This window comes from Myxine glutinosa, chromosome 8, assembly GCF_964187855.1.
Source record: "Myxine glutinosa chromosome 8, kmMyxGlut1.1, whole genome shotgun sequence".
In the NCBI taxonomy this organism is placed as follows: Eukaryota; Metazoa; Chordata; class Myxini; order Myxiniformes; family Myxinidae; genus Myxine; species Myxine glutinosa.
In genome coordinates this window covers 123053476-123062413 of record NC_136268.1, presented here as the reverse complement: position 1 = coordinate 123062413, position 8938 = coordinate 123053476, and positions in this window count along the sequence as shown.

Below are 8938 nucleotides of genomic sequence, written 5' to 3'. Positions count from 1 at the left end.
TCGTGGCGCGATTTTTAAAAATATATCTCTGCATTTTCCCGCGTGTGTGTGAATGTTTTCAATTATTGCTGACACCGAGTCTAAAACCATCGATAAAAATGAAATCAGATGGTGAGTTAGATTGGAGATAAAGGCGTGAGAGAGACTCAATGGCCTTGAAGTTACAGGCCTTTGAGAATTCATTTCGTTCTATAAACGGAAACTTTCATCGGATTTTCTTCCCGTTTTTTTTCAACCGAGTCTAAAAGTATGTTAGCGACTGTGAAAAATGAAATGATATATCGAATTTGATTTGAAATAAAACTGGGAGAGAGAGTAAGACACCACGGGCCTACAAAACAGGCCTCAAAGCTATGCGAGTTAATAAAATGGTGGATATTTGTTTATATGAAGCCTCTTCCAGAATTTGTTTTCGAAGCCCCTCCTAGAATGGATGGAGCTGCTCTCTCAATGGAGTAAGCCACACCCCCGACAGACAGACAGAATCACCTTCGCCTATTATAATATAGATTTCCAGTAAACTGAACTTACCTTTCATCAAGCACCATCAAGCAAAGAATTTTTTTTTTTTTTTTTTTTTTTTGGTATACTGAATCGTGAAAGGCAAACTGGAAGCAAAGGCAAACAAAGGTTTGTTTCCACAAACAAAGGCAAAGGCAAAATGCTCGTGAAAGAGCTAACATTTACTTCACAAACAAATCAACCAGACAAACAAAATATATAAAAAGAGGGAGCGGAAGACAAGATGGGGAGAGATGTTCATTGGTTTCGGATTCAAAGAGTGTTCTTTGCGTAATCCATAAGCAGAGTCTCCAAGATAGGAAGAGTCTCCAAGATAGACCCCACAGGCAGAGTCTCCAAAATGAAACCAGTTTTCAAAGTCTCCAAGGCAAAACTCTTTTCCTGATTTTATTAAATTCAGTGAGTCTCCAAGGTAGGCTCCACAGTTATAACCATCTCGGGTTCTGGGCAGAACTCATAATACGTTTTTCCCAAATTTAGTGAGTCTCCAAGGTGGGTATTGAAACCATCGAGGCAGAACTCATAATGTCTTTCCCAATTTTAGTGAGTCTCCAAGGTATAACTCTTTGGCTGGATTATCAAGGTAGAACTCGTTCTGTGGGTCATGGTTGTTCAAAATGTCTTCAAACAAATCAATAATTTCACCCCAAGTTGTCGTAAAATCAGTATTTTCATTTTGTATTCTAAAAAACCACCTTTGGAGGCCATTTTTCCCTGCAGAGCAGGAGTTTGCCTTTTCCGGGCACCATGGTCCCCTTTTTGAAGCAATGTTTTACAACCGGATGCCCTTCCTGCCGCCAACTCTGTTAGTCGCCTCTTGCAACACAGGGAATTACCAGTGAACTGGTACTCAATTTTCCGACCTTGGAAGGTTGGATTCAGGCTGAGTCAACCCCCCTGGCGTTAATTCAGCGATCGACTGGGATTCGAACCCAGGATTCTGGGATCCCAAGCCAGCACCCTAACCGCTAAGTCAACACCAGGCTTTGTGATACACCGCTATGGATGTTCTTTCCTATGATACAATTGCCTGTGAGAGAAAATAACAATGTATTAATTTAATACAAGATTATTATATGTATAAATCAAATTGTGAATATTAAAAGAAACTTACCTCCATTGATAAGAGGTTTGAATCCAGTTCATCAATTTGATGGTTTAGTTCCACACAGGCAGTAGGACTTCAAGGAAGTCCAAAGTTATCCCACTCAAGCTCTGCACAGTAGTCAATTCTCAAGGGAAGCAGGAAGTTGTTTAAATTTAGCCTGTGTTTCCACTCGTTATATAAGAATGGTGGGTGTGGTTTCATTTGGAAATTCCCTTAGACAATCTCTGGGCAAGCCTGGGCAAGGCTTAACTGGAAATTATGTAATAGTGGGTGGGGTTTATAAACGTGGGCGGTGCTTAGTAAAAAGTGGGCAGGGCTTGGGGAAAGTGGGTGAGGATTAGGAAAAGTGGGCGGGGTTTAGGAAAAAATGGGCAGGGCTTAATAAAAACTGGGCGGGGCTTAGAAGGAGGTCAGACTAGGTCATTAAGAAAGGTTTATCATTTCATATTAGCTCAACAGGATACCTAAACCAAGAGTTAAATTATAATGTAATATTTGCCAATATTTTAGATGGTGATTCCTGTGCTAAAAGGATCGATCTTATCAGAGAGATAAAACGTGATCAGATATTTATTGGATCTATGAATGATTTTCTTAAATTCAATAAACTTAACTTAAAGCTATTATATAAGAGAGATGTTGGTCTGTCTGTGTGTGTGTGTGTCTGTCTGTGTCGCCATTTTTCTCAGAGTTGGCTGAACGGATCTTCGTCAAACTTTCAGAGGTTCATCAGTGAGTGCCTGGGAGTGTTGTCGGCAAAAAAAAAAAAAAAATTGAAAATAAAAAGTTCGTTTTTTTGGAGTTAAAAAAAAAATCGTACACATTCGCATAAATAAATACAAAACAATCACCAGATATTTGAATACAGATAAATCGAACAATTCCGGAAGTGTACGAATTTGGTAGTACGGCTTCTTCTTCTTCCTGATGGGCATCACTCTTAACTCAGAAATGTGATGAACGCCACATTCACCCACGGTCAGCATATATATGAACCCCCCTTCCCCCCCATCTCCTCCCGCTCCCCCTCCCCCTCCCCCTGTGTGTTTTGTGTATGTGTTTTGCTTTGAGTAGTGTGTGTGTGTGAGTGTGTGTGCGTGTGTGACTGTGTGTTTGTGTGTGTGTGTGTGTGTGTATTTATTTGTTACTAGCCGAAACCCGTGGAACATCCACGGAAGGGAGGATGTGGTGTATGGATAGAGTGTACCATTATGGATGGCATAGGGGAGCGCTCATGGGATCTTCTTCTTCCGTTAAGCTCCAATTTTTTCTCTTTAAGTTAAGTCCTATCAGTCCTTCTCTATGCTCGAAGTGCTCAGGCCATGCCTTCCCGCTCTCATACTTTTATTTCCGTTCGGTGTAGAAAGAGATTGACATATCGTTCGTCTGTTTTCAGCTCGTTATCTTTAAGCTTCCTTACGTCTCGCCACCTGCTACACCTCTCTGAGTTACGAGGATTTATGCAACGCACCCCGAGTATCGCAATGTCACTCCATTTAACTTTATTAAAATGACGATAAAGACGTTTCCTTATATATCCTAATTTAAAATGTTCAAGGGAATAAAAAGACCATTTGGTTCACACCACCCATGTTCACACCACTCGACTGTCCAATCAGCGGACGGCTCGCTTCGCCTTCGCCCAGCAGACGCCAATACGATGGCGTCGTAAGATGGCATCGTATCGGCAGTTAATCGGATGCTTTTGGGCCCCAACGTCGGCTAATTCAGATTTTTCGAGTATGTCTGTACGTGATAAACAAAGAGCACGGTTCGTAGATCGTAAATCCATGAGTGCCGTGGGCATCGGGTCACTGGGTGCGGCGTAAAAGGGATAACAAATTCGAGTCCTTACGGTATTATTATTATACTAGCCGAAACCCGTGGAACATCCACGGAAGGGAGGATGTGGTGTATGGATAGAGTGTACCATTATGGATGGCATAGGGGATTTGCTTGTCCGAGTAAGAGTTAGGAAGAAAGATCAATTTTCACTTGTGCAAAAATGCTACTCACAATTACATCGCCTGTGCGTCGGCCTGTGATTGAGCCAGAGAGTTGGCCTGTGAGTCAACTTCCTTTCCAATGTCTGCAAGAGTTGAAATACTGATTGTGAATGTGTAAAATTATATGAAAGAAGAACATGCATATCAATAGACGATGCCATCGAAAAGGAGAGCAGCTGTCCATAGAAAAGGATGTCTGACTTATCAATTTGACATTATTGCACAGGAAATGACAAACAAAGAAACAGTTCATTTCCATCGGGTAATATTACGATGAGAGATCAGCCGATACCTTTATTATGTCCATCAGCATCCATGGCACTTAGAAAAAAAAAACGTGGCATCAGCCAGCCGCAGCCAACTATCACGTACAGTCTCGAAGTCAATGCCATCCTTTTATCTCTTCGTATACAACTCACTGATCGCAACGTCACTCCATTTAACTTTATTAAAATGACGATAAAGACGTGAAACCTGTGGAACATCCACGGAAGGGATATCGTTCGTCTGTTTTCAGCTCGTTATCTTTAAGCTTCCTTACGTCTCACCACCTGCTACACCTCTCTGAGTTACGAGGATTTATGCAATGCACCCCGAGTATCGCAACGTCACTCCATTTAACTTTATTAAAATGATGATAAAGACGTTTCCTTATCTATCTATAATTCCAGTAATCTCTGTTTGTTTGTACGTTTGTACGTTTGTACGTTTGTACGTTTGTTTGTTTGTCTGTGACCGCTGTTTCTCGACAACTACCGGTCCGATATACTTGAAACTTGCCAGGTATATTGCTGGGGACCCGAGGATGTGCCTTTTCAAGGTTTGAAATTAATCGGACAAGTACTTACCGAGCTATGGCGATTTAGCCGTTCGCCGTTCGCTTTGGCGTTGCGAATGGACCAAACCATTCATGTAAATAGAGGGGGGGGGGGGGTTCTGTGGTCGTTCGCTTTGGCTTTGCGAATGGACCAAACCATTCATGTAAATAGAGGGGGGGGGGGGGGTTCTGTGGTCGTTCGCTTTGGCTTTGCGAATGGACCAAACCATTCATGTAAATAGAGGGGGGGGGGTTCTGTGGTCGTTGCGAATGGACCAAACCATTCACGTCGAATCATCGAATCACATCAAATGGACCAAACCGTTCGCTTTGGACCAAACCATTGCATGTAAATAGAGGGGGGGGTTCTGTGGTCGTTGCGAATGGACCAAACCATTCATGTAAATAGAGGGGGGGGGGGGGTTCTGTGGTCGTTACTGCCACGTGGTTTCAAAGTTTTTTTTTTTGTTGTTGTTGTTTGCACGCATGTTTTTTTGCACCCACGTACGGGCACGCCCTAGGATGTTTACACACACACACCCCTACACAAATTTTTTTTTTTTTTTTTTTTTGGCAAGGAACGGGCACCCACGTACGGGCACGTCCTAGCTTATATATAGTACGGGCATGCCCTAGTATATCCTAATTTCAAATGTTCAAGGGAATAAAAAAGCTTCCTTACGTCTCGCCACCTGCTACACCTCTCTGAGTTACGAGGATTTATGCAACGCACCCCGAGTATCGTAACGTCACTCCATTTAACTTTATTAAAATGATGATAAAGACGTTTCCTTATATATCCTAATTTAAAATGTTCAAGGGAATAAAAAGACCATTTGGGTCACACCACCCATCACACCACTCGACTGTCGAATCAGCGGACGGCTCGCATCGCCTTCGCCCAGCAGACGCCAATACGATGGTGTCATAAGATGGCGTCGTATCGGCCGATAATCGGATGCTTTTGGGTCCCAAAGTCGGCGAATTCAGATTTTTCGAGTATGGCTGTACGTGATAAACAAAGAGCGCGGTTCGTAGATGGAAAATGCATTAGTGCCGTGGGCATCGGGTCACTGGGTGCGGCATAAAAGGGATAACAAAGTCGAGTCCTTACGGTATTATTATATAGATGCTTATGCGTTGTGTCTTTGTGTTGTGTGTTTATGTCTGTGTTTGTGTTAATGAGTTGTATGTGTTGTGTGTTTATGTGTGTGTGTTAATGAGTTGTGTGTGTTGTGTGTTTTCATTTTGCTTCAGAACAAGAGCTTAAATTCGGGATTTGTCCAAGATTCCCAGACACAATCCCACTTTTCCAAAACATGTTATGAGATAGTTGGAGTTCTCATGGTAAACAAACAGCAAGCTTCATATTTCACTCAAGAGATGGCCTACTGAATGATAGATAGTACTTCATATTGGAAGTGCAGCAGACAGCTTTTGCACTTAAATCTCATTTCCATCAGGAATTAAATTCATGGCCAGAAGGTTTAGAAGACAGCACACTATAGCCTTTTGTCATTTATTTATGAATATACCATGGCTCATCGTTTATGTAGTTCCAATGGAGCATTGCAGCAATTATACACTAGAAAGGGTCCTAATGGGGGCAATGTGATCAACCATACATTCAACCCATTCTGGAATATTCACATTTGGCAAAGTTAATGACACGAAATTGTACTCTCGCGGAATATATACGTTATATACATGCAAGATTTTACAATTTCCGTTCTGAACGGTAGGTAACCTTTATTGGGTGCACTCGACCTTTTTTGCAGATCAAGACCAGAGTCAGTCAGTTCATTTGATGTACTTGGAAGTTGGAAGATTAACTCTCTTTTGAGTAGTATGTTACATGGTACTATGGTAGCTTCGGGACTTCACACAGTTTGTGTCTACGTCGTTGTGAAATTCAGCATGTAGGTGAGTAATGCACGCCCTCCACTAATGTGATTGGTGGATGAGGGGGTGGGGGAGGGGAGGGGGGTTGGGAGTGGGGTGGCCCTAATCCAGATGGGTGGAACCAGATGAGTTGCAGCAATGTGGTGGCGGTGGTGTGATGTAAATAGTTGGAGAATGAACACCAAAAGGTTATAGTAAACCACGGCAGCTAGTTTTTATTCTTTGCCATGTACACCATTAAGATGAGACGACTGGCAGCGCAAGGCCAATGTAGAGTGCTACATCTACATGAGTACAGCCTCATACCCCATTACAAATGGCACAAAAATAGCTTTTAAAAAGTTATTGACGAGTTATGAAAAAACCAGGTGGATTATTTGGGTAGGCGACAAAAACAATCCGATTCAATTTTAATTCAGGTCCGGATCCAGATCGTGGGACACAAAACGTAAACTAATCAGCCTGGTTGAGGTAATAGGTATGCTCTCCACCGAGTGCCGTTCCAGTTTAATTATATATTCAGTAATTGTAACTACTGTAGTTCTTTTAATTCTTCACCGTGACGTCCATCTGTAACCAAGCAGCCTGTTCTACCATCTTGCACTGTTTACCAACACTTCGTTTCCAGATGCAACTTATCCTCACAACCCATGTATGGCACTCGTTCTCATCTTTGACGTTTACTAAAAAAATTAAACAAAGCTTAACTACACATGGACATACTCAGGGTCAAGGGAATGTCATTACATACATAAAACCTGGTGTACTGAATCCCCTTTCAAAAACCTCTTGTATATTTTCTAATTAGATCCGATAATAAACATAGGGGCGATACCCCTGGCACTCACCTGGTAGAATAAACAGTATACTACACTGACTAAAGGTGCTTTAAACCAATTTCAATAGTTGCTAGAAGACAAGGCAGCATGTAGAATCATACTAATGTTACGGATTCGTCACTTCTGCCTTTGTTGTTATTATATACTTGTCGAATTTTTAGTTTCAGGTAATATTGTTGTTAAGATTTCTGTGTGAAATGGAGATGACTTTAGTAAAAGGTAAAAAGAAATGTTTGTGGAGGAAAAATAAAAATGCGGGAAAGAAACCGGAAGATGTGAGAGGAAAATCGGCATGGGAAAAAGACAGCTGTGAGTTGCGTCAAGGCGGCGAGCGGACTTCCTCAATATTGGTCGTGAACGAATTGAGGCTTCCCGTGAAAGGGATTGCCCGTGACATCGTCCCATATTGTGATTGCAATTAATCCTACGTCTCAGGTATTGGTACCAAGCAAGAACTAGTGTTGGCGGGAAAGCAAGCGCCTCCGTTACAGGCCGATCTGCCATTTTTCCTCGAAGAGGCCGTCTGCCTGGTGCATCTTGTTTTGTCCTTGGGATTCCCATTTCGACATCATCGTTGGTTTCCATATCGGCTTAATTCCCATATCGACATCATCGTGTGGATTGCCGTTGGTTTCCATATCGGCTTAATTCCCATATCGACCTCTTCATGTTGGTCGCCGTTGGTTTCCATATCGGCATAATCGTTGGTGGACGTGGGGCGTGGATTGTACTCACGTTTTGGGGGATCGTTACCCCGTGCCACCATCTGCCCGACCTCTCACCTCGTAACTCCTCATCCACATCCGCACCGATACCTGCCTTTTGTTCTTGCCATTCTGCACGACTTCAACCTTCACCCAGCGTGGGGATTCGTGCATGGAATTTGGGATTGTTACATTCCACTCACTTTTGGCGTATCGTGAGTTTATTGCTTTGAGAGCATTGGGGAATGATGGTACCATCCATCATATGTATTGTTTATGAGATGCAAGTGATATTTTCATGGTACTTTCTTTAAGAGTGTTATTATTGTGTATGTGAGAGTTCTTAATACAATTACTTATTTTGTTGTCCCCCGTCGCACCGTGGAGCGAAAGGGGGACTATGGTTTTCCTGTCCGTCCGTGCGTGCGGGCGGGCAGGCATGCGTGCATGCATAAGCGAAGGACCGCATTCGAATTTGGTGTGTGGGTGCAACCCATGTCAAAATCCAAGATGGCCGCCGCCATGTATGTCTGATGCCATGTATGTCTGAACCTTGTGAGCTGAATATCTTGAACAAGAAGCGAAGTACCAACTTCTAATCTGGTGTGTGGGCGTATCTAGGCATAAGGAAGAACGCTATTGAAAATTGGGTCGCCACGTCAAAATCCAAGATGGCCGACACCATATAAAGGGCTGAACATTTTGAGCGAAATATCTCGAAAAATAAGCGAAGTACCAACTTCTAATCTGGTGTGTGGGTGTACCTAGGCACGCGGAAGAAAGGTGTTTAAAATTGGGTCGCCACGTCAAAATCCAAGATGGCCACCACCATATATATGTCCGAACCTTTTGAGTGAAATATCTTGAAAAATAAGCGAAGTACCAACTTCTAATCTGGTGTGTGGGTGTATCTAGGCACAAGCAAGAACGCTGTTTAAAATTGGGTCGCCACGTCAAAATACAAGATGGCCGCCGCCACCCCCCTACCCCCCCGCCTTGTGTACCTCCTCAGACCGCAATTATTCCAATGCCTTGAACAA